This window comes from Lissotriton vulgaris, chromosome 2_2 (genome assembly GCF_964263255.1).
Source record: "Lissotriton vulgaris chromosome 2_2, aLisVul1.2, whole genome shotgun sequence".
NCBI lineage: Eukaryota > Metazoa > Chordata > Amphibia > Caudata > Salamandridae > Lissotriton > Lissotriton vulgaris.
This window is the reverse complement of record NC_141688.1, coordinates 55,052,624-55,080,026: the sequence shown is the minus strand read 5'-3', so window position 1 is coordinate 55,080,026 and position 27,403 is coordinate 55,052,624. Positions and strand designations below refer to the sequence as shown.

General features: G+C 45.3%; 1 protein-coding gene and 1 pseudogene across 1 annotated transcript in view; both read right to left on the bottom strand.

Moving 5' to 3' along the window:
• CCDC33 (coiled-coil domain containing 33) overlaps nucleotides 1-27,403 on the bottom strand; it is a 1,028,600-nt gene that overhangs the window by 1,987 nt on the left and 999,210 nt on the right. The window lies entirely within an intron of this gene.
• On the bottom strand, nucleotides 7,109-9,027 carry LOC147729002 (uncharacterized; annotated as a pseudogene).

The window sequence follows — 27,403 nt, the reverse complement described above, 5'->3', positions numbered from 1 at the left end:
ACATCAGTCAGGCTTAACTTAAAGGCAATGTGTAAAGTATTTGTGCAACACTTCAAATAGCAATAAAGTGAAAAACACCCCACAAAAAGGACCCCACACCAACTTACAAAAATACCAAAACAACAAATATCTAACCATTAGAGCATGAGTATGAATTTTGAAAGATTTACTGTTAAAGCTGAAAGCACCAACTTGGAACATCAGGTCGCTCTGGACTAGGTGAAAGTCACACCTTTAGCCCGACCACAATGGAGAGCAGGGTGGTTACAGTCACTAGGTTAGGCCTACTGAAGTTTTACCTTCTCAACTTCATGCCAAGAGTTCCGTTCACATTGAAGGGGACTGCGAGGAGCAGGGAGAGTATTGCAGGATGCTGTTGGTGAAGCGCAACGGGCCGGCTTCTTGAACAGACGTTGTTGGAGCTTTGCAGTGGCGGTCCCCGCAAGAGGTCAATTCTGCAGTGCGAAAAATCACGCTGATATGCCGTGCACTCAACGAGGCCTCAGTGCGAACGGCCTGAATGTGGTCACGAAGAGCCCAAAAGCTTGACTTCAGTGCCCTGACCCACATCAAGGGTCCAGTACCTGAGAGGCACCATTTGGGGGTCAGGAATTGGCTGCAGCTCGGTCCACGGGCTGGTGCAGGATGTTGGGGAGCCTTTTATATCCCTGAGGCTCAGATTAGGAAGCCAAGTAGCCCTTTGAGTCACTCAGGAGTCCTGGGTGTAAGATGAGGATGCCGGTTGAGGTTGCAGGTTTAGGTTGCAGATTCAGTTTTTCCTCCCCAGGCAAGAGAGCAGCAGGTCATCACAGTAGGGCAGCAGTTACTTCAGACAAGCAGAGTGGCAGTCCTTTCGTCCTGCAGAGTATCCACAAGCCCAGAAGTGTACTGAAGAGTTGATGTCTGAGGTCCAGTATTCACACAGTTGTGCCTTTGCAGTCAGGAGAAGCTTCTAGAGGCTTTTCATTGAAGTGCACAGATGCTCTGCTTTCATGGCCCTGGCTCTAGATTACCTAGAGGGGGTATGCAGCCCTTTGTGTGGAGATAGAGCACAGCCAGTTCAAGTGTCAGTAGGTCTGGGCCCAGCTCTTCCCTCCCATTCTGCTAGTCATAGCCCATCCAGTCACACCCTGTGGCTGTCTAAGATGAATACATGAAGCCCAACTGTCAGCTACAGTCATTCATGTGACCCATAGACAGTCTGAAGGCATTTTAGGCAAGAATGGCCTCAAATGGCTAAGGCAAAAAAATGCCAACTTTCTAAAAGTGGAATTTTTTGAATTTCAGTTTAAATTTTGACTTTATCATAAGTTAAGATTTTAAATTCCAATTCTAGAGAGACCTAACATAAACTGGTTCATTGTTCCCATTTGTAAATTACCCTTATAAAATGTAAAAAGGTAGCTCCAATGTTATCCTATTGGAGAGATAGGCCTAGCAGTACTACAAGGACATGTAAACCTTAAAAGTACATGTCCGAGGGGCGTGGCTAGCAGCCGAGAACAATGGCTGCGGCTTAGAGGAGCTCCAGGAGGGCCGTAGCCTTCTGTAATAATCCGCACAATTATCTGAGTCATCACGACACCCCGGGGGCTCTCGCTGGTGTCTGGGGGCGAGCGGCAGCTGTGCCGCTAGCTCCAGTCGAAATCTGATGCCGGAATCGGGCTCTCCAAGGGGCGGACTGTGGCGGCCTACAGAGCCCTCTGAAGCCAGGGACTTGCCTGAGGAGCGCGCCCGGCACGGGACAGCACGGCAGTGGAGGCGCACGGACGGGCATGGGCGGTGCTGGTGGGACCCTCGCGATGGGAGGAGCAGACATGCGGCTGGCCTGAGTGTGGGAGCAGAGGTAGCGGACCAGAGGCCGACAAGAGTACATCCTGAAGTAGCAGACCAGAGATGGGGCCTGCCCACAACAGAGAAGCCGGGACATCACCTACCCGGGAACCCCGGACCCCTGCAGTGCCGGTAACAAGGGAGCCCGCGACACAGAGGGAACGAGGCCCCGTGAATATTGGGCGGAACAGTGGACCCGGTGTGACCCATCCCCCCCCTCACACCCATATGTGCAGGTAACTGGAGATCTTGGCCGGATACACAGGAGTGGTGGGGCCTGGCTATCCTGGTGGGGGCAGACCTGTGCGGACGACGGTTGGAAGGGCAGCCAAGTACACTCTGCACGGCGGCCTGTGGGGATAATCCTACAATAATTGACTGCCCCCACGTGCATTGCCCCACAGGTGGTGGAACCGCGTGAGGGCGAAGGCCCTGAAATACGCTGCCGGACACGCAGAACGCGGACTATTGGCCCAACAGTGAACTGCCTCAGGATCCCCGGTTGCCCACAACATTGAGATGACTGGCAGGGGCCTATGGAATCAGGCCACGCAGTCCAAGTTGGACAAATATGCATATGGCAAGGACTTCCCGCCACTGCCAGAACGAAAGGACCAGTCAGAAAAGGAATGTCTGACATAATATCGACAGACAGAATATCGACATGCAAAAATATCGGAGCAAAAATATCGACAGCAAAAATATCGGAATCCTATCTTCATTAAGGTAAGTACAAAAATATCGAAAAAATAATATCGTAGTACAAAAATATCGGAATCAAAAATATCGTTTTTTTAAATGTATTAATAATAATGTAAAAATAATAATTAAATACATATAATTTTACAACTATTAAATAAAAATATTAAAACAACATTAAAACTAATACATATACATTTAAAATAAAACAGTTAAAAATTTAAAGTAATTTTAATTTTTTTCATCTAATTTATTTGATTTAATGTAATATTTTTTGGTTTTTACCCTGTACGCCTGTACCCCAAAAACCCCAAACTGACCCTGAACCCTAAAAATGTCCCTGTACCCCAAAAACCCAAAACTGACCCAGAACCCTAAAAATACCCCTTTACCCAAATACTGAAAACTGACCCTGAACCCTAAAAATACCCCTTTACCCAAAAACTGAAAACTGACCCTGAACCCTAAAAATACCCCTTTACCCAAAAACTGAAAACTGACCCTGAACGCTAAAAATACCCCTTTACCCATGAACTGAAAACTGACCCAGAACCCTAAAAATACCCCTTTACCCAAAAACTGAAAACTGACCCAGAACCCTAAAAATACCCCTTTACCCAAAAACTGAAAACTGACCCTGAACCCTAAAAATACCCCTTTACCCAAAAACTGAAAACTGACCCTGAACCCTAAAAATACCCCTTTACCCATGAACTGAAAACTGACCCTGAACCCTAAAAATACCCCTGTACCCAAAATGAATTAATATTATTTAATTACCAATTAATTATTAATTAACAATAACAATAAAGTAAATATATTAGCACATTTGCTGTAATTAATTTAATTTATTTATTAATATTATTTTGCCCAATTAATTAATAAAGAATAACAATAAATTATATATATAAAAAATTACTATAATTAATGTAATTAAATAATTAGTATGAATTAATTGCCAACTAATTAATAATTATAAATATGTAAAAAATTATAATAATTAATTAACTAGTTAATAGAAATTAATTACCAATTAATTATTAATTAAAATATGTACAAACATATATCAATTAATTAATTATTATTAAATTACTTCCCACCCTATTCCCCTATAAACCCATAACCCGCTACAGAACATATTTATCAATTAATCAATTAATTAAAAATAATTAAAAATTAATTCTCAATTAATTAATTAATAATTCCTACTAATTAATAATTAATTTAACATAATTAAATTACTTCCCACCCTATTCCCCTATAAACCCACAACCCGCTACAGTAGTAAAAGACAATATTTAATTAAATTACATTAAAAATAAATAATAAAACATAATAAATACAATATAATATACACTAAATTTATTTAGAAATTGATATTAGTAACATCAAAGTTATTAATTTCGATATTATTGACATCGACATTTACAACTTCGATATTACTGATATCATACCAATATCGATATTTAGACTGTCGATATTACTTACCTTCGATATTTTTGTATATCGATATTTAAACTTCGATATTTTTGTATATCGATATTTAAAAATCGATATTTTGTCTGTGTACCTCAGAAAAGACCCAAGGAGACGGTGGCACCGCAAAAGTAACGTTGGAAGACATAATGGCGGCCCTTACGACGTTGCAAGCAACAGTGGGTTCAATATCAACCGACGTATCTCTCTTAAGGGCGGACTTTCAAAAAATGGCAACCAGGGTCACTAAGGTCAAGCAAGTCACTAGAACTTTAACAACAGACACAATATCCCTTTAGAAAACAGTATCTCGGCTCGAGGCAGAGGACAAGCTAATAATGGCAAAGCTAGATGACAAAGAACGACGTTCCCGAAGAAACAACGTTCGAATTCTCGTAATTCCTGAAAGTGAAGGGAACCCAGCGATGGACCTCTATGTAGAGGAACTTATCAAGACATGGCTACAACCCATGGGACTGTCAAACTTTTTCTCGTCGAAAGAGCCCACAGAGTTCCTGGGGGGAGACCCAAATCTGGGGCCACCCCTAGACAGGTTATGGCTCTTCTGTTCAATTTCCGCAACAGGGACGCCGTGCTGCAGGCTGCCAGAGTGGCCCCACCGATCCCAGTATTGAACTCCACAGTGTCCTTCTTTCCTGACTACACAGCGGAGGTCTCTAGGCGCCGCCGAAGTTTCATGGAGGTCAAAAAAGAGCTGAGGGCCAAAGAACTTCCCTACTCAATGTTATTCCCCGCAAAGCTTAGGGTTGTGGCGGAGGGTAAGACTTGGATTTTCGATACACCAGAGGCGGCCCATGACTGGCTCGAGGGCTGGCAACAAACCGGAAGGCACAGAGGCAGAGAGGGGAGCCGACACCGTCAGGGCGAGGCTGGAAACGCGGACGTTCAGGATCAGCGTCAAGATGAAGATATGCATTCACAGCGGAGTGACAGGGGGGACCCTGAGTTCGGCTGAGCCCGGCGGATACGACTTGATTGAAATGCTGTGAACATGTCCTGATGCTGTGGTGCAGTCGCGCTTGTTCTGGACGCTAAGCTGGAGTAGTCTCCGGGGGGCAGGGAAGGACTACTCTCTTCTCTGACTTCTTACCCCCTTCACGCAAGTACTTTTTCGGGGTTGGGATGGAGCACTCTGCTAAGTTGGGGAGGCGGGCAGTTTTGAGTCCGTCGGGCAGGGAGGGTGGGGATTCCGGTGGAAGATCTAGGGTGTTTAAAGTTTATGGTTTTAGTTTGTATTGGCATTGTCAGGCTGGCTACGTATTCATTGGCTGTTATGCGCGCACATCACATGGACGGATTAGTGCTTTTGCTCCCTCAATACCTTACACATGGTGACACCAACCCCAGCTGAGAGCGCGTCAGAGCTGCCCACTAGTGCTTCGGTGACCCCCCTAACACTACTTACCTGGAACGTACATGGATTGGGAGATAAGATAAAGAGGGGCCTGGTAATGCAGGCCCTCAAGCGTCAGGCCCCAATGCTGGCCCTCTAAAAGGAAACACATCTCACTGGCACTGCATGTAAGGGGCTAGATAGGTGGGGATACAAGATGGTGGTGCATTCTGAGTTCTCATCTGGCTCTATAGGGGTCGGCATATTGATCCGGAAAAATGCCTCCTTCATAATACATCACACAAAAAGAGATGACCAGGGGAGATTTGCGGCCCTGCAGGGTCAATGGGAGGGCAGGCCAGTAAATGTGGTGTCGGTCTATATCCCCCCAGCTCTGCATGCGGTGTCATTACCAGCCCTTGGAGAATTTCTGCTTGCACTGCCGGAGGGTGATCTTATAATTGGGGGTGATTTTAATGCCACGATGGATAGTAACCTGGACAGACACCCAGTGAGGACGCACACACCAGGCACCTCTCGCCTGCAGGGTTTTGCAGAAGCCCTAGGGCTTATCGATGTCTGGAGGCACCACCACCATACAACACAACAATACACCTTTCATTTGAACGCACACAATAGCCTATCCAGAATAGATTATTTCCTGACCTCCACAAACAGCCTGCAAAGTGTCGATGACATAATGATAAAACCCAGAGGCATCTCAGATCACTCGCCAATTCTATTGTCCTTCTCGCACCATCATGAGACCTGTGGACGACTCTACCCTATACGCCCGGGCTACCTACAGGTCCCGAAAATCCGAAAAGAGCTACGCAAAACCACAAAGTACTTTTTCGAGGAAAACACCATATCTGTTAGCTTCCCCACTATTCTATGGGTAGCTTATAAGACCGTACTAAGGGGACAGGCAATAGTCACGATTGTAGGGCATAAACGAGAGAAGCAGTGAGAACTGTTAGACCTGGAATTAGAACTGCATGAATCCGAGACACGCCACGCGGCCGACCCCACGCCAACATCTTCACATACACTAAGCCTTAAGCAACAACAATATAGGGACCATTACAAAGAAATGGTCTCCGTACAGCTCATGTCCACCAGACACAGGGTATACCACGTTGGGGATAAGGCTGGGAAACTCCTCGCCTGGCTAGACAGACGGGTACAGGGAGCTAAGGGAATAGCACAAATACGGACGGCGGAAGGGCAGCTCACAACAGACCCACGAGACATAATACATACAATGGCAGGGCACTTCCGGACAATTTACACACCTATAACTAACATTACAGAGGAGGAAGCTGCAACCACCATTAAAGATATAGTTATGCCCAGGCTAACCCCAGAGTCCGCCCTGGAACTAGAGGCTGACCTCACGGAGGAGGAACTGCAAACCGCGATTCGATCACTGCAGTCGGGCAAAGCAATGGGGTCCTGATCGAGTTATTTAAACATATGGCAGGCATTGTTACTCCCCACCTATTGCGGATTTACATGGACAGCCTAGATAGGGGAGAATTGCCACTCAACCAGCGATTGGCCACGATAGTGGCGATCCCAAAACCCGGCAAACCCCCGACTGACTGCACCTCATATCGCCCAATTTCACTCCTCAATACAGAGGTTAAGATACTCGCTAAGGTACTGGCCAGCAGGCTAACGTGTAACCTCCCACACCTAATTCACTCAGACCAATCCGGCTTTATGCCGGACAGAAACACTGCCTTAAACCTCAGACGCCTGCATGGGATAATGGCTAGGATCCCAGGCCTGCAGGAAACGGTGGTGGTGATCTCTCTGGACGCGAAGATGGCCTTCAATATGGTTGAATGGAACTTCCTCTTTCAGAGTTGCGTGAGATAATCCAAATTTTGCCAGATGTAAGAAAAAAGGCAATATCTGATCTGGCCTTGCCTGAAAAGGATGAATCCCAGCCGATTGACACCAGATACAGAATCTCTTCCATTTAAGTCTGTATGTCTTTATCGTAGCAGGTGCTCTTGCTTTGGCTAGTACCTCCTTGCAATCTACAGGGATATTCAGATGGGCGAATTCAAGGTACTCAGACGCCACGCCGCTAATTTTAGAGATGTCGGGTCCAGATGGTAAATCTGACCATCCTGGATGGAGAGGAGATCCGGTATTGGGCGAAACTGGATTGGTTTGCACTCCGATAGGAGAAGGAGCTCGGTGAACCAGTATTGGTGAGCCATCTGAGGGCAATCAGGATCAGGCAACACAGTTCTTTCTTCATCTTCCAGAGAACTCTGGGAACCAACGGTATCGGAGGAAAGGCATAAGCATATATTTGAGACCAGTTGATCGAAAACGCATTTCCCTGAGAGTCTTTGTGGGGATGCCAGCTTGCAGAAAACAGGCATTTGCTGTTCTTCTTGGTCGCAAAGAGGTCTAGATCTGGATGACCCCACTGTTGAAAAATCCGATCCACCATTGGTTGATGAAGTTCCCATTCGTGGGTGGACACCGTTGTCCTGATGAGAGTGTCCGCAAGAACGTTTGCCGTTCCCGGTACATGGACCGCCAGAAGATTGATTTTGTGTCGTATTGCCCATGCCCATATAGCTTGGGCTTCCTGAGACAGAAGAGCTGATTTTGTTCCTCCCTGTTTGTTCAAATAGTGCATGCTTGTAGTATTGTCTGTGCAAACCAATACTGTGGCCCCTTGAATGATTGTGCGAAAGGACTTGAGGGCTAGGAAGATGGCTTTTAGCTCCAACAGATTGATGTGCCAGACCTTCTGTTGAGGACTCTATCTCCCTCTGACCGTCAGCCCTTGAAGATGTGCTCCCCAACCTTCGAGGGATGCGTCCGTGGTGATTGTGAAGTTTGGTGCGTCTTGGAGGAACGCGCAACCCTGTCGTAAATTTCTCCTTTGAATCCACCAGAGAAGAGCACCTCAGATGCGAGGGGTGATCCGGATGAGGTCCTCGAATGAGCCGGAGACCTGCAGCCATTGCAGGTTGAGTTCTTCTTGAAGAGGCCTCATCCTGAGACGGAAATTCGGTATCTAAGGAATGCAAGAAGAAACCATCCCCAGAAAAGACTTGAACTGTCGGACTGAAACTGACTTTCTTGAGAGTAAAATCCGAGCCATGTCCTGTATTCTTTCTTGCCTCTCGTCCGATACGAAAGCTCGGACCAGCAGTGTGTCCAAAGTTGCTTCCAAGAAATCTTGCCTTTGGGACAGTTCTAGCTGTGACTTGCTGAAATTGATGGAGAGATCCAGTGACTGGAAGAGAGACAGAAGCCGTTGGATATGGGTGTCTGTGTCTGCGTAAGAACTCGCCTTGATAAGGAAGTCGTCCAAGTAGGGAAATATTTGTATTCCCTCCAGCCGGAGGTGTGCTGCTACCGGAGCCAGGAACTTTGTAAACACCCTGGGTGCTGAACGCAGCCCAAAGGGGAGGACCTTGAACTGAAAATCCCTGCCAGCCACCCTGAATCGCAGGAACTTCCTGTGACAAAGTAAAATGGGGATGTGGAAATACGCATCTTGGAGGTCCAAGGTGGCCATGTATTCTTCCACTGAAAGAAGATGCAGTATTTCTTGGAGTGATAGCATCCGGAACGTTAGCTTTCTCAAGTACTTGTTGAGGGCACAGAGATCCAGAATTGGACGCCATTCTCCAGACTTTTTCTTTATTGGAAAGAATCTGGAGTAGAATCCTGCTCCTCTCTGAACCTGAGGAACTTTTTCGATTGCTCCCTTTTTTAACATCAAATTGATCTGGGAAAACAACTCTTTGAGATGAGCTGGAGGGGGGCCACTTGGGGGGACGTTTGGGAAAAACTTTTCGAATTCGAGGGCATGGCTCTTGGCCACAATGTCCAAGACCCACCTGTCTGACGTTATTGAGGACCATTTTGAGTAGAATTTTGAGATCATTCCTCCAATTTTTATGTGAGACTGCGGCAGTAGCGGTGGCATATGATGACACTCATTGTCTTTTATCCTTTGCGCTGGTAACGTTGGGTTAGGTAACGTTGATTCCCTTGCCTGTAGGAGGACTGCTGATTATAACCTCCTCTAGTAGAGGACGATCCACGTCCTCTCGCACCTCGAAAGGGCCAAGGGACCTGGCTGTCTCCGTGTCCTTTTTGATTGTCTGCAAGGCTTCCTCTACTTACGGGCCAAACAAAAATTCCCAGTCGTAAGGCATGTCTAACACCTTAGCTTGAACCTCCTGGCGACACGAAGTCACTCTTAGCCAGCCTTGCCTGCTCAAAACAGCAGCTCCTGCTAACTGCCTGAATCCAGTTGAAGTCACATCAACTGCATAGTCAATAATCTCAGCCGAGATCCTCTCATCCTCCTGCAGTATTTTCAGAGCTTCTGTCTTGGAGGGCTCTGGAAGTATGTTGACATATGGCGAGATGTCAGACCACATTTGCCGGCCATATCTGCCTGGAATGGCTAATGAGTTGGCAGCCCGGACTGTAGTTGCTGCCATTGTAGACACACACTTCCCAATAGCATCCAGACGCCTGCCGTCTCTATCCGGTGGGGTTGCGATTGGAGAGGAAGGATTTCTAGATCGCTTCTGTGCAGCCTGTATGATTACCGAATCCAATTTCGGGTGTCCTATAAGGCAAGCAGGGGACTTTTCAGGAGCCTTATATTTTTTTATCTATCCTCGGCAGTACTGGAGGGATGGATGCAGGAGTAGACATAACCGTAACTCCCTCTTTCCAGATGAAATAAATAATAGGTATCCACTTAACCTGCCTCCTTAGCTTGTCCTTGAAATCATAGAGGAGGAATTCCTGCTGTGTAGTCTCCATGTCAATATGGAAGCGTTTTGTAGCTCTCTCCATTAGAAGATGGAATCCTCCAACATCTACTGGAGGTGAATCAGCGGTAACCGGAGGTGAAGGAGTAGGTGTTTGGACCTGATAATCGTCCCACTCCGACATCATGGAACTGTCATCGACTTCACCTTCTTTTCTCTCTTTTTTGTCAGAAGAATGTTGTTCTTCAGGCTGATGGGAAGCTACAGGCGGAGGAGACCTTGGAGGTCTGAAATCAGATATGGGTGTTTGAACCACAGGTGTAGGAGGCACAGAGTCCGCTGACTCAGATGGTGGAAAACGTCTGTAATAGTCATTTAGCATGTGCTGTAGATTTGTTAGCAATGCTACTGGCATCTGAGCTGAGGGGACATTAATTAACAGGGGATGTCACATGCTCAGGCGAATGTTGGTCATCTTGATCATCCTCTTGGTATTTAATGTTCAATTCTGAAGGACTTGTAGCTGTCCCAAACCTTTCATCCAGGTCAGAATCCTCCTCACTATCCTCAGAGTCCAGCAACTTGTCAGGGACCAGTAGGGGTACTGTTTGAGGTGACAGGCGTAGAGGAGATAAAGGTTCTAGACCAGAACTGCGTCTCTGAAGCAAGGATGGCCTTGGTGTTGACGTAAAAGCCGTAGACAGTGACCAAACCTTCAAGGTGGTACATGTAGACAGTTGCGGCGTCGACAAAGGCCCCATCGACGGGCTTGTCGACGGGGGTTTGGCTCCAGACGATGAAAAGGTCGTCGTCGACGATTGAGTTGTCTTCGCCGACGAGGAAGGTTTCGTCGACGACGGTGTCTTCGTCGACGACGGTGTCATCGTCGACGATGAGGTCTTTGTCGACGATGGAGTCTTCGTCGACGATCTAGTCATCGACAGTGCAGGAGTCATCGACGAGCTCGTCGACGACAGGATGTTCGTCGCCGACGATAGAGCAACCGTCGACGGTGGCATTGACAAAGCTATCGTCGACCGAATCTTCTTCAGCTTGGCCGCCGACGGGGCTCTGGCGATGGCAGATGAAGATTCTTTTGTTGACGAGATAGGCCTGATATCAACATAGACCATTGTCGACGGTGAAGACGCTGTTGACATTATCATCTCAGGCTTAGGTGAAGTGAAAGTTACCATAAACGTAGATGTTGTGTCGACGGGGATCTTCGTCGAAGAAGGAGTCGACGACGGCATCGTCGACTACAGGGTCTGTTTCTGAGGTAAAGTCTTCTCAGAAGTTGTCTTTTGAGGTAATTTTTTTGGTTGTTCTTCTCGGGGTGTGGATGGCCCAAGTTTGCTCTTAGTAGGGGGAGTAGCCTTAGAAGTGGAAGGCCTCTCAGACCCCTTAGAAGATTGTTGCCTCTTTACAATCTTGGCCCCAGGAGAAGACAACACCTCTTCAGCAGCTCTCGTTCTAGAAGCTGTAGTAGACACAAAGGCAATACTGCCTACCTCAGAAGCAGGATAATCTTGATCCCTGAGCTTTTGTAGCCACAAAAGCAGGCGGCCCTCTCTGTCCCTGAGGGTCTTCTGAGGGAAGGTCCTACATATCTTGCAGTCCTTTACCTGATGGTCAGGGTACAGGCAGTAAATGCACTTCTTGTGGGGATCTCCTTTGAAAATCTGGAGCTTACCACAAGAGTCACAAGGCCTTTATAAAGATTTCTTAGATGAAGACATCTTCAAATCCAGATTCCTGAAGGAAAATAGAGAAGTACTGAGCAGAGCTCAGGGAGACTCCCTCACACGGCATGCGGTAGAAAATCTGAGAGCCTGAGCTTCTGGGGAGAACTTTCTGGTGGGTGCTGTCGCCTGATTGGCTGCAATTTGGACTATACAAAATGACTAGGATAGTCATAAGTGTGGAAGTTTTTTCTCCTGTAGCTTGGGCTACTTTACTTCCTGGTTGGTTATTAACAGGTTTTTTCTATGTTATTATGAAATATTATTGCTTTTTTATTTACCGTGGGACTCCCACTCTGACAACGGGAAATGATTCAGGCATGTGAATCTATGAAAGACACCCAAATACTGGAGAAAAGGCCCTTACCTATTTGAGATGGTGCAACCAATTCTATTGATGCCTTCTCAATCAAGATGCTCTCTCTTTTATTAACTGGGGACTTGGGGTAGGTTGAAGAGCTAAGGGTGCAGGACTCATCAGAAAAGGAAAACTTTAACCATGATCTATTAACTGTAGGATACACTGGTCTGAAGAAATCGCCAGCTATTACAGTAGAAAAGTAGCCACCCACCGTCTACAGGTGATGAATGAAAACAGTTCTGTGTCAGGGGTTTTGCTGCTAGAGGGGGGTGAATGACTGAAGAGGACACAAAATCTTGATAGCTTTTCCCCGAATCATGGTGGTACCTCTGGTCGCTGTTGCACCTTCCAAAATGATGTGTTTATCCCTGAAAAAGCTAAACTGTCTGTGAAACTTTAGGGAGTGGTAATCAGTCTCCTCAAATCAAGTCTATCTAAAATAGTTTCCTCTCATTGGTCCAAACTTAAAACAGCCATAAAAAGGAGATGATAATTATTATCACAGGATGTGTAGCATCCTTGGCGTGGTTTTTCCCGCCTTATTTCCTCTACTTCCTGTATTTTTGACTCTGTGCTCTATGACTTGGTGTTTGATTTTGCTGGTTTAGGTACTCTGGGCACTTTACCACTCCTGATCAGTGCTAACGTGTAAGTGCTCCCTATGTTAATAAATATTCTAATTTGTTATTCATGATTTGTATATTTTATTTACTGATACGTCCCTAGTAATGCACTGTGTGTGCCCAGGGCCTGTAAATAAAATGCTACTAGTGGGCCTGCAGCACTGATTGTGCCACCCACACCAGGCCTGCAATGGCAGTGTCTGTCAGTGATGTTTTAAACTGGCATGTCTACCCGGCAAGTAAATCCACTTGCAAGGCCTTCTCCTTCACTTTTTATACATGTATGGCACCCCTAAGGTTGGTCCAATGCACCCCCATGGGCAGGGTGCAGTCCATATAAAAGGAAGGACATGTGCTGGTGTGTTTTACAAAAGAATTAATAATAATGGGTTGACCCAAATAGTCAATAGGACCTGGGTAGCAATTAGTATAAGAAAATAAATGGTCCTAGACTGTTATTCTCAAATATCAATAAATGCAACGATTCTATTTTGGTCATACCTGTGTGGTTATGAAATGAGACATAGGAAATACAAAACAACAAGCCTAATGCATATATAAGTTCAGTACCCAAAGGTTCAATCTTTAAGCCGAAAACTCACGGCAGTTTATTCTTAGTTATTTACAAAACATATAATTTTTCAGAGAAGATATCACAGGTTACTCACAGACAATGTTCATAGGAAAGATGTGTAAAGAGAGGGAAAGTGCTCGTGCAGTGAAGCAAAAAAAGGGGTAGTGGGAATGAATTCTGTGCGAATATTTTCAATTTATTTAGAATGCCAAGGTTCGTAATCCTTAGCCATCAGTGAGGCCTGCCCTGGATATTATTTCAGCACAACCATAGTTACTATTTTGTCACAACACAGTGATATTATTAGCTGTAAGATGTATTCGCATTCGCAAGGGGCGGAGGGAACAAGGAAAGTACAGGCCCCAAAATACGGGGGGACTTTCGTCGACGTTTCGACCCGGACGCTGTGAGGGTGATTTATCTCCTCAGCTACGGGTCTTCCTCAGGACGGGGGAGGGGTGGGAACCTAGTGAAAATTCTGATGAGCCCCCTTCAGTTCGGTGGGCAACCAATGGATGGTGTGCCATGCACCTAAATTAGTCCGTGAGAGATTCCAAACAAGCCGTAATTAAGACGTCCGTGCTACTTTTGAATTAATCCGTAGATCAACCACTCAGAACGTGAAATGATGCTCAGTAGTAGGCTGCAGACAGCGCTATGTTACTGAATCCTGTGTGTATCATTAGCGCAGAACACATCGGGGGCTCTTTGACGGCTAAATCACCCTCACAGTGTCAGGGTCGAAACGTCAACAAAAATTCCCCCGTATTTTGGGGCCTGTACTTTCCTTGTTCCCCCCGCCCCTTGCGAATGTGGATAAATCTTACAGTTGATGATATCACTGTGTTGTGACAAAGAAGTAACTATGGTTGTGCTGAAATATTAGGTATTAGGTAATAAAGGTAGAATTATTTATTCCTTAACTAAAGGCACTGCTTGCTATATTTTCATTTTTGTGAGATGGCTATATGTATCTTAGCATGCAAAACTTTTTTTTGGTTTGCAAAAGGTATGTGAGATTTCTGTTTAAAACTTTGATTAATGCACAACAATGGGGTTCGTACAAAACTCTGAAATAGACTCCTGCACCCACATTCCATTGATAACACAATTTTACATTTACATGCTACAAAGCATGTAACCAATTTACAAAAGTGAGCTTTGAAAAACATCAGTCAATGAGAGTTGTTATGATTTTGGGGTCTCTCCTAACCTAGGAGAGGATAAAGAAGGTGCCTTGAACACAAAGAGCATATCATGCTCAATGATTGTGGTGGTCCCATCCTCCTAGGACCACCCCAAGCAAAGTCATGGCAAAAATACAATGCCAACCAAAGGCCCAGCAAAGCATTATGGGGCGAGATTCTAGAGTTTAGTGAATATTATAGTATTAGCTCTCAGCTGAGCCAGAGAGCCTGCCCCTTGAGGAATGTTTTGATATTGGATACTATAATATTCACTGCACCCATGAATATTGTCCCATAATGCTTTGCAGGGCCTTTGGTTTGAATTTTATTTTTTGCCCATAACTGTGCTTGGGGTAGTCCTAGGAGGATGGGACCACCACCAATCGTTCAGCATGTTGTGCTCTTTGTGTTCAAGGCATCTGATTGGTTCTCTCACTAGGTTAGTGAGGACATCAAAATCATCACCTCTCTCACTGCATGTTGTATTTTCCTTTTCACTTTTGTCAGATAATTAGATGCATTTTAGCACGTAATAGAATTACTTTTCATTTTACCAAGGGTATGTGAGGTTTCTGTTTTATTCATTGTGGTGAGACAGAATGGAGCAGATTTCACAGAGTTTTTGATCAATTCTGCAGAATTGCGTGTAGTGGTACTCCGCCAACTACAACCACCCTTATGAAATACACATCCTGTAAATCGATCGACACCATCCAATCTTCTTGCTGCAGCGCTAGAAGAACCTTAACTAGGGTCAAAATGTTTGTAGTTTCTCTTGCTTGATGTAAACATTCAAGACCCTGAGGTCTAGGATCGATCTTAACCTGCCGTCCTTCTTAGGGTCAGGAAATAACTGAAGTAACATCCCTGGCCCCTTTACCTGCTCCAGAACCACCTCTATTGCACCTTTCTGCAGTAAGGCATGAACCTCCTGCTGCAGGAGCAGCAAATGGTCCTCTGAGCACCAGCCCTGGCAAAGAGGGTAAGGAGGTGGAAACTCTTGGAAGTGTAGGGTGTACCCATTCTCTAAAAGATTAAAAACAGAAAAGTCTGATTTAAATGATTTACAATCTTGTAAAAAATGGGACACCCGACGCCCTACGGGCCCACATACTCCAAGATGGGTGCATTTAGAGCTGCTTTCCCGTGGAACCAGTGGTGGGGACAGGGGAGGAAGAAGGAGGAGGAGGACTGTTGCTGGGAGATACTACGCAGACGGCCTCTACCCTTTCCTCTGTACAATTTGTACAGAGGGTTTTGCTGCTGCTGGGGCTGCTGACGGCCTTGAAAGGAAGTTGTGTTCCCAAACCCTCTGTACATCCCATATCCATAACCCCTAGGTTGGGACTGAAGTCCTAAGGATTTTTCAGTAGCTCTACTGGCTTGAAACGTTATAGAGCCAAATCCGCCTTTGCACCAAAAAGTCTTGACCCATCAGATGGCAGATCAAGAAGAGTAGCCTGCACATCTGGAGGGAACCCCAAAGACCTGAGCCAGGCATGCCTCCTGGTAGCCATGGAGGAACCCATCTCCCTGGCTACAGAATATGAGGTATCCAGCCCCAACTGGATTACCGGACGGACTGCAGCCTGTGTGTCAGCCAAAACTTCCAAAAAGGAACCACGGTCATCCTCTGGTAACTTAGGTGCCACCGTTTAGCCGAGTCCATTAAGGCATGGATATACCTCCATAACTAGCACGTAACATTAGTTGACTTTAATGCCATACTGGCCAAGGAGAAAACATTGGCAGACTGCTCCAATTTCTTTGAATCCTTGTCCCCCAGAGTGGTGAGAAAAAGACCCAGTCGACTGCTTAGAACAAGAAGACTGTACTACCAAGCTTTCCGGAGAAGGATGGGCAGTATGGAAAGCGGGATCGCCAGGAGTAGGCTGATATCGTCTTGCCACAGTCCTTGATAGAGCAGGGGCAGATAAGGGTTTCTGCCACACCTCCAAAATTCGCTCCGTCAAAGTCTCATTGAAAGGCAACAGAGGTTCCATAACAGAAGATGGAGAATGGAACACCTCACTAAGTATATTTGCCCTGATCTCAGCCGTGGGCAGTTGAAGGTTGAAAAGGTCAGGAGCCTTTCTGATGACAGCATGTTATAGTGCAACATCCTGTGAAGGTAAGGCTTTCGGGGATGAAAGCTCCTGCTCTGGGGAAGTGTCTAAGCCACTAGCCTCTCAAAGGCCCTGGAATTCATCATCGGGGTAGAGGATTTCTCCTTCTTCCTCTTGATCCTGCTGGTACTCCTCTTGCTCCAGAAGCCTTTGGGCTTCTCTCTTGTAGCACATTTCTCGGAAGTGGGCAAAGGCGCTGCTCGAGCCGAGAAGGTGTCAGCCGAACACCAGATGGCGCTGGAGACTGTGGTATGAAACTTTTAGAGATGGAAACTGCCATGATGGCGCCGTCGGCATGAAGGGCACGAAGGGTGCCTGGGCATATTGCTGAGGGATGCCCAAATTATAGGCACAGTGCCAGAAAGCCCACCGGTAGGGTAGGATACCTAGTCAAACATGCCAAACTTCGGATTCAGAAAATGCGATAGATCTGACCCGAACCTGAAAGGGTGGGTAAGGATCTTGAACAACCGGGTCTGGATCCGATCGAGGCCGCGTGAAGGGCTGTGGCGCCAGGTACATCGGATCTGTTACAGGCGAAGTCACAGGGACATCAGAAGACTCCCTGGGCACCGGAGAAACACTGGGGCATATTACCAAGGAGGGCGATAGGCGAATATCGCCGCGTTAGCTGCCGTTTTCAGCCGCTAAGCAGTGATAATTCTATCGCCCTATTAACAAGCTGTCGCTAAGAGCAGTTAGCGACAGCTTGTAGGCGATAGCGAGCGGTTTGGGGCCCGCTTTGCATGTCAGCGATATTTATCGCTAATGACATGCAAAGTGGGCGTACCCAACCCGTTAGCGACTGACAGCAGTCGCTAACGTCGCTATCGCCTATTAGCAAGGCAGGCGTAGCGATGGAAATATTCGCGCTAAGCGCAAATATCTCCAAATACTAACACCTGCCCAGACCAGTTCTTAGCCATGTTATCCGATGGGAGGTGGATAACATGGCTAAGAGCATTTAGTCGCTAATGCGTGAATATCTCTGTATTCTCAGCGATATTCACACATTTCGCTGCTGTCGCCTGGATTTTTATCGCTTTTGAGATAAACCTTGCTAATAGCAAGTTATTTCAGCGATAAAAACTGGTGATGCGCGGCGATCAAAATATTGCCGCTAACCCTACTTAGCGATAAATAACGCTATTTGTTGGTAATATGCCCCCCTTTGCTTTATTTATTCAGCTTGTACACCTCCAACAGTGTTTTTGGCCACATCTTACCACAACTGTGATGCGGACTACCCGCTTCTGGGAGCTGGAATCAGAGCCTTCAATGCCAGGCACCTGCAATAGTTTGCCCCCCTCCCCCTGTCCTGAGTAAGACCCGCTAGCAGAGGTTTAAATGCAAAAGAAGAGAACAAGGGAAACCCTACTCACAACGGAACCAGGGTAATGCGTTTATCCAGAGAACAATGGTTCCTGTGGCATATCACTTTATCAATTACTTAATAAACTAAGGCTTTATAACAATCCAAGTATTGAAGGGAGGGTGGCAACAAGAAGAGAGAGACACAATCATACCAGTTTCAAAAAAAATTTGTATTTCAAATGACAAATGAATAAAATTGATTGAACTGCGACATACAATATAGTATACAAAGTGCAATCTGTCCCAAGTGATTTGTGAGTTAACCAAAAAAAACGTGTATACAGTTGAGTGAAATATATAGGTTTCAATTATGGCTATTTACAAGAAAAGGAAACTTGACTCAAAGCAATCATTTAAATCAATTGAAAAAGAGTAGCTATACAATCATAGGCACTGTGTGAGTCTTGTTCGTTTCCTAGTGCGTCGACGGCGTTTCGACCCTTAGAATGAGGGTCTCGTCAGGACTGGGAGTGAGGGACGTCTACAAAAAAATAATAATGTGAAATTGTAATTCTATATGTAGTCGCCATGAATATATTGCATATTCATGAGGAAAGTTAAGAGTTTACCTTATACTGGGGTAATCCTGAGTTTAACTCATGCGTGTGAAAGTAAATTAAATGTACTTACAGTGAACCCAGCCTGGCACTGTAGAGGGATAAAGAAAGAGGGGGCAAAAGATTAGCCACATACGAGAAGGTGTCATTTGTACATGGCACATTAAAATTAGACCAATGACACAACTTACCACTGTCTTGGACAACTTGGTAATGTGTTCTATTTTAGTGTAGCGGTCAGTACCGTCAATGCACAGAATAAACAGGAAATGCCTGTAATAAGAAACGCTGTATCAGTAAGTTACATTCAACACTCTTACGTGCTAGAAAGAGCCAAGTAATGATGGCAATCTTCTTCATACCTGTGCGCGTTTATTCCCTGACTGTAGCTCTTTCCCTTGTTCAACTCGCACTTGTAAACAACACAAGTCAGTCCTTCCTCTATTGTGATTACGCGTGTTACGTTGCACGTTATAACCGCACTGACGTCATCCTGCCATACACCAAACAATCTCTTGGAGGCAGTGATCGAGCTGGATTGAAACGCGCACAGGTATGAAGAAGATTGCCATCCCCGGCTGGGTTCACTGTAAGTAAATTTAATTTACTTTCACACGCATGGGTTAAACTCAGGATTACCCCAGTATAAGGTAAACTCTTAACCTTCCTCATGAATATGCAATATATTCATGGCGACTACATATAGAATTACAATTTCACATTATTATTTTTTTGTAGACGTCCCTCACTCCCAGTCCTGACGAGACCCTCAATCTAAGGGTCGAAACGCCGTTGACGCTCTAGGAAATGAACAAGACTCACACAGTGCCTATGATTGTATAGCTACTGTTTTCAATTGATTTAAATAATTGCTTTGAGTCAAGTTTCCTTTTCTTATAAATAGCCATAATTATAACCTATATATTTCACTCAACTGTATACACGTTTTTTTTGGTTAGCTCACAAATCACTTGGGACACATTGCACTTTGTATACTATATTGTATGTCGCAGTTCAATCAATTTTATTCATTTGTCATTTGAAATACAAAAAATGTTTTAAAACTGGTATGATTGTGTCTCTCTCTTCTTGTTGCCACCCTCCCTTCAATACTTGGATTGTTATCAAGCCTTAGTTTATTAAGTAATTGATAAAGTGATATGCCACAGCAGAGGTTTAAAAGCATCCCCTACGCCTCAAGTCAGGTCGAAACGCCGACATCCATCCCTTAAGAGGACTGTACCTTATGAAACTACTACGTCCCTTCAACAGAAAATACGTCTCTGCAATGTGTTTTGAGAATTAACTTGAATAAAGAAAAATTTATGTTTAATGGACAGGCCACAATCAACTGGAGCTAGTATTACAGCCAGTTGTATATGTTAAATCATTGTAACCTTCATTGAATTACCCTCATTCTGTGCCTTTTTCACTTCCAATTTATTGCACACACGAGCACTCCCAACTTCGCCTTTCGGAGCAACCATTTGATGATTACATGATTGGTAAATGTCTCTACCTTTGCAAATGTTTCTATGACTAAAATAGAAAATGCTTCGTAAAATACAGTGAGTATTTCCTTTTTTAAGGTGCATACATTTGAAAGTCATATATGCATTAATTACTATGTGCTGATTTTTTGCATGCATGCAGCAAATTGGTTTTGAATTATAAAAGTTTCTTGACCTGATGCATGACTAAAGAATTCTAAGGACCAATTGTTTTTCTATATCAAGGAGAGGGGGAGCATAATGTGTTTTTGAAGAAGCATTTCTATGTATGGAACTTAGATTTCAACCTTTCTCTACCATTTCACTTAACAGATTTAAATTGTACAACATAGCTCAGAGAGAGGGGGAGCCTTTTGGTGATTTTCTAGAGGGGTCTTGCTTTGCACTGCAATTTTGGGTACATTCCTGAGGAAATGATTAGGGGTCAGATCATAGTGAATGTTATGTACAATTAAGTACAGGAACGTATGTGGGTCATAGGAGTTCTACATTTACAAGATGCTATTACCACTGCTAAAGCCATAGAACAGTCAGAAATGTAGATGAAGTCTGTCCAAGATAGTGCTGTTGAGGGTGCAAAAGATTCTGAAGGAGTGCTCCTTGTGATGGACTATGCAGACACGAGAAATGTAAGGGTTGCTAAAAAAACATGAACAACGTTTGACTAGTTAAAGATGTGGTAGTATCAACCATTTGGCTTCTTCACCTCACTATCCTGCAGTGAGGAAAGTGTGTAGTAATTGTGTACGTAAGGCACACCTTTCATATGTTTGCAGGAGTGAGAGGAAGAAAGGTTTACCTACATTCTATATTAAAGCTGGACCCTCAAAGGAAATGTCATGTGTCAAATGTGTATGTACTTCAGAGAGTGATGTAGAGAAAGGAATTATATTATCTGTAAACAATCAGGAATGGGAAGGTGAAGTTGTCAAACCACCTAAGTGTAAGGTGCAAGTGCTTGGCAGGGAGTTAGAATTGATGGCAGACTCAGGATCTCTATGGACTATAATCACCAGGCAGTATTACAAAAAAAAACTTGGAGATATTAGAATGGTGCAAGGGCTAAAGGAATCAGATATTTTGGCACAAAGTTTTAATGGGTCCAATATTGAAATGAGAGGATTTATGGAAGTGAAGTCCAAGGATAGGACAGCTCACATTAAATTGTATGTGGCTATAAAAGGTGTAAATATTCTTAGGTGGAAGGTTCAGCGGAAGCTCAGCATATTATATTAAATCCAACTTGCAAAGAATCTGTACTGGGGGTAGGTGACTCAGAAAGTTGTGCTGAGTTCATAACAAATATTCTTGCAGTGTTTTCTAAAAGGTTGTGCAAGTTGCAAGGGTACTCTCATTGCATTAAGCTTAAGGGTGGGGCTGTAGGCTGTACCAGTGAAGCACAAACTAAGGAATGTACCCATTAATGTGAGACAGGAGTTTAGAAGTAATCTGGAAGTGATGTTGGATGGAGGGATTATAGAGGAGACCGAGTCTTCGAAATGGGTATCTCCCATAGTTTTGGACCACAAGGGTGATAAAATATTGAGGCTATGCATTGTGTTAAGAGCATTAAATGCAAATATCTTGGTAGATGGCCATCCACTACCCTACATCAATGAGGTGGTTACTTTGTTGGAAGTTGCTGCAGTGTTTTCTACGCTGGATTTGCCCTCAGATTACCACCAAATTGAACTCAGTCCAGACTCAAGGTTTCTTACTGGTTTTATAACTCTTTAGGGTTCATTCAAATTTAAGAGGATGCCGTTCTGTCTAGCGTTGGCTGTATCATTTTTCAAAGGGCAATGTTTTAAATCTTGAAAGGAATTAAATCTTTTGTAAGATAATATTTTAATCTTTTTCACGGATAAGCAAGAACATTTGGAACATCTACATCAAGTCTGCATGGAACTGAGGGAGCATGGTTTGACCTTGAAGGAGGTTAAATGTATATTTTTCAAAAAATCAGTAAAACATTTATTTATTTTATTTTATTTATTTATTTATTTAGCTGTTTTATAGCTCGCTCCATTACTACCAGAGTATCCTGGCGCGAAAAAGAAAAACAAGCAAGTGGCCGTCTGAAAGGAATAATAAAACTAATAGGCAATTCTAAAAAGATGAGTTTTTAGTGCTTTCTTAAAAGAGACGAAATTTTCAATCGATCTCAGGGAAAGGGGAAGAGAGTTCCAAGTCCGAGCTGCGACAACAGCAAGCGAGTAGCCTCCCAGGCGTACTCGCTGAAAGCGGGGCACACTCAGGAAATTACAGTCAGCTGAACGTAGAGGCCGAGTGGGGACATAGCGGCTGAATCTTTTTCTCAGATAGGATGGCCCCATATCATTGACTGCCTTAAATGCTAAGGTAAGGATTTTAAAAGTTATCCTTTGTGCAATCGGCAGCCAATGAAGTTCCTTTAAGTGTGCTCGCACGCTTTCTCTACTTGCAATTTTACACAGCAACCGTGCCGTCGCATTTTGGATAATCTGCAGTCGGGCGACTAAGAAGGCTGGAGTACCGCTAAAAAGAGAGTTGGCGTAGTCGAGCCGAGATAAAATTAAAGCCCTCGCAACCGACTCTCTTGCTGATGATGGCAGATAAGGGAAGAACTTTCTCATGGCTTTAAGAGATCCGAAGCACACCGCTGTAAGTTTTTTTATGTGTGCCTCGAATCTCAGATCCTCTCCGAACCAGACTCCCAAATTCTTGGCAGCGATAGTAGCTGAGCCTGGCTGGGGAAAATCAGGCGGCCACAAGAGTTCTCTAAAATTGGGCAGGAATTAGCCATACAGCAAAATTTCCGTCTTGTCTTCGTTGCACTTCAGCTGTGCCACTGCTAACCAGTTAAACACAGCGGAGAGGCACGAGCGGACAGCCTCTGTATTAGTTGCTGCATCCTGCCAGGTAAATAAAAGCTGCGTATCATCTGCATATGCTATTATTTTTGCTCCCATTTGTCAGCACAATAAGAGGGGTAAGATATATATTAAAAAGCAGGGGACTCAATGTAGAACCTTGAGGAACCCCGGTAGTGAGGGGCCTAATTGAGGATGAAAAAGGTGGGATCCAAACCTGCTGAGACCTGTCCGATAAAAAAGATTTCACCCATTCCAGTGCTGAACCCAATACACCAATCTCAGCCAAGCGAGTCAGGAGGAGTGAGTGTGGGACAGTATCAAACGCGGTAGAGAGGTCCAATAAAATCAGAGCCGCTCTGCCGCCACTGTCCAAACACTCCCTGATAGCCTCAGTAATCTCCACCAACGCCGACTCAGTGCTATAAGCTGCACGGAAGCCAGACTGGGCAGGATGTAAGACCTCCGAGGATTCTACAAAGGCTTTCAGCTGGGAAAATGCAAGTTTCTCCCCAATTTTTGCCATAGCTGGGAGTAGAGATATGGGTCTGTAGTTTCTAGGCACAGTTGGATCTGCACCGGCTTTTTTAACAAGGGAAGCAGCTTAGCCTGTTTCCATTCGTTAGGAACCCTGGCTGATGTACAAGATAGGCCCATTATCTGAGAAACCTCAGGTGCCACTACTTCTGCCACTTCGGCCAACACCCTGGCCGGGCAGGTATCACCAGGGGCACCAGATTTTAACGATTTAATTGCCACTAAGGTATCATCCACAGAGGGTGGACCAAAGCTCTCCATGGTGTGCGTGGGTTCAACATTAGATCCATCATTGTCAGCAGTCCAACTCCCCCCACCATTAGCTCTAAGACTTTGCTGAATTTTAGCGATTTTTGTCAAGAAAAAGGAGGAGAGACTTTCGCACCATTCAGTAGAGGGTTTGATCGAAATTTGTTCGGCACATGGAGAAAGGAAACTTTTTACTATAGAAAATTTTTTGCGGCTGTTGTTATTCGCCCTCTCAATTCTTCTGGCAAAATATTCAGTTTTAGCCAGTTTGATATTGGCATAGTATTCCCGCTGAGCGGAGCGATAAGCTACCTTTGCTTGTGGGCAATAAGCCACCCTCCAAGCTTGCTCCAGTTTTTTGCAGACAAGTTTACTAGTGCGTAGATAGGGCGAATACCATGGTTTTGAGGGAGTCGTCCTACTTCTACCAGGGTCAGTCACCTTCGATGAGACAGACAAGGCCGCTCGAATCCACCTGTCAAAGATCTGCACAGCGGAATCTAATTCTCCTCCCAAGAAGGGCCTATTCTGATCAAGCAAAGCAGAAAAATTGCCTACATTGATCTTTGGGGGGCGCGTATTCATGGAGGCTTTAGGTGAATCTTTCAAGGCCGACCATGAAAATCTAATAAGCTGGTGATCAGTCCAAGTTAGTATTTGGGGGGCCTCAACCTTCAGCGAAAAGTTAGAACAGATGACGTCTAAATTATGGCCGCCTGAATGAGTAGGGGAGGAGACCCATTGGGTAAGAGAGGCCAGGTCAAAGGAGTCGGATAGGAGCTTACTTTCCTGACGTTCCTGACAATCTACATGAATGTTTAAGTCACCGAGCAGTAAAAAACGAGAAAATCTTACTGCTCTGGGAATGAGAGTCTCCAAAAGAGCTTTAAGAAACCGTCCCGAGGGGCCCGGGTAAATGAGGGAGCCACCCAATGTGAAATGAGGGGACAAAATTAACGAAAAATTCACAATCTCGCCATCCGTGAGATTATCTGAATGTTCCACATTAAGCACCCAAGATTCTCTAAAAATAATTGCTAGCCCTCCACCTCTACCACTAACCCTATCCTTCCTTCGGATCTTAAACCCTCTTGGAATGGCTAGTTCGATGTCAGGAGCACTCGAACCGTCCAGCCATTTGGGACACATATTGTCTAAAGAGGACGTAGTACAGAAGCAGGACATTAGTTGATGCTTTTCTCAAGGCTCCTGCACCAGATAACATAGAAAAGTTACCCTCTTTTGCAGGACTTTGCGAGTACTACAGCAAATTTATCAAGGATTTTGCTATGAAAATGGAACTGCTGAGAGAGCTGACTAGGAAGACTGTGGAATTCACACGGTCTGATAGGCAACAGCAGGCACTTGATTTAGTCTGAAATTGTGATAGCACCCACATTCAAGCCTTTTTGTATGAACAGAGAATGCAAAATTATCATTGATGCTAGTCTGTATGGAGTGGGGAGTTTTTTGTAACAAAGGTGTGGAAACCATGAATGGAATGTAGCGTTTGCTGCACGCACCCTTAGTGAGGCTGAAAGGTAATATGCAGTAATTCTAAAGGAGCTCCAGGCTGTGTGTGGGCTGTGGAACAATTCCGCAATTAAGTGTCGGGGATCACATTTCACAGTCAAGACTGATCACAAACTGTTGGTGGGAGTTTTATCTCCTGGTGGGGGAAGTTACGTCACTTCACACATTGCCATGTTGATGGCTAGGCTTCAAGAGTTTAACTTTAAAGTTGAGCATGTACTTGGGAAAATAAATATTACTGCACATTGTTTTTCGAAACTTCCTTGCTAGTATCGCTGAGGTCTTTCCTAAAAATGTCAAGACCATTGATGAGGAAATGTGGAAATTGGCATTGGAAGAGGATCGGTTGTTAAAAAAAGTTTTAGTGTGCGTCAATGAAAGTTGGCCTAGCAGATGGGAGGTTTCTGCAGAATTGTTGCTCTATAAAAGAGTTTCTGAGGAGCTGGAAGTGGATTGAGGAATGTTATTCAAAGAGGGGAAGTGCATAGACCCCGGGTGGGTCTACGTGGTCACATTTTGTTATTAGCTCATGAATGACATTTAATATGAATGTCTTCCATGAAAAGGTTGATCAGGGCAAATCTTTGGCAGCCAGGTTTGGATAGACTTGTGGACATGAATTCGAAGTATGTGTAAACAGTGAGAAGATGCTTAAAGTTGTGCCTGCTCCTTTGTGCCAGTTCCCTGGCAGAAAAAAGGCTTTAATATTTAAAGTCCCTCCACGGAGGGGCATATTATCAAGAATGGTGTTAAAAGGGAGGAGCTTCGCGCGCATCCAAGATGGCAGCGTGAGCAAGGGGCTCCCGAGACCCTCGTACCCTCCCGCATATATCCTGTCACTGATCCTGTCTGCTGTCGACATCTCTGAGTAGATGAACCACAGGAGAACTGAAAGCTGAAAATTGTGTCCCGATCGAATCCCGGAGGCCGTAGTTGTGGTGTGGTGAAGTTTGTGGCCCACGTCTCCTGGGGGCCCGGCGCTTGGGTTGGCATGGTGCCCGAGGTGTAATTGAACAACATCGGCACGGTTCAGTGGAGGCGGCCGGTCCAACCTCACTTTCACTTTCGGTTTTGGCACTTGGACCGTTCTTTGAATCGGAAGACGTCTCATTGTGGCAACGGCTCAAGCCCCTGTTGGTGCCTGAGCGTCCTGGAAAATATACGACGTGTCGTGCTTTGGCCTTGGGGACACGCCATCCCTCCCCTTTCGTTGGGCTGATTCGAGTGCATTGCTCAGAAGCCATTTTACATTCTCCGTTTTTTTACATCTGGGCGAATAAGAGACGTTCAATCAATCAATCAGGAGTTTGTTAAAGCGCAACTACTCACCCGTAAGGGTCTCAAGGCGCTAGGGGTGGGGGGGTGCAGGCTCCATTCCATCAAGGAGGGGGTCTGTCGAAGAGCCAGGTTTGAGGTTTCTTGCGAAGATGGGGAGCGATGTTGTCTGTCTGAGGTAGAGCGGAAAGGCGTTCTATGCTTTGGCCGCGAGAAAGGAGAAGGAGCGGCCTCCCGATCTGGTCTTTCTGGTGCGGGGGACCACGGCGTAGGAGAGCTGGGCTGATCGTAGGGTCCTTTGGGGTGCGTGGAATTTGAGCCGGCTGTTCAGGTATGCTGGTCCGGTGCCGTGGAGGGCCTTGTGTGCGTGGGTGAGCATCTTAAAGGTGATTCTCGCCTCGACGGGGAGCCAGTGGAGTGTGCGCAGGTGCTAGGAGATGTGGCAGTGTTTTGGCAGGTTGAGGACCAGTCTTGCGGCGGCGTTCTGGATGTTCTGTAGCTTGCGGATGAGGTTTTTGTTTATTCCGGCGTAGAGTGCGTTGCCGTAGTCGAGTCTGCTGGTGACCAGGGCGTGAGTGACTGTCTTTCGGTGTTCGAGGGGGATCCATTTGAAGGTCTTACGAAGGAGGCGGAGGGTGTGGAAGCAGGAAGATGAGACAGAGTTTATCTGGCGGTCCATTTTGAGCTCGGAGTCCAGGATGATTCCACGGTTGCGTGTGTGGTCTGTGGGGGTTGGCGGGTTTCCGAGGGCGGTGGGCCACCAGGTGT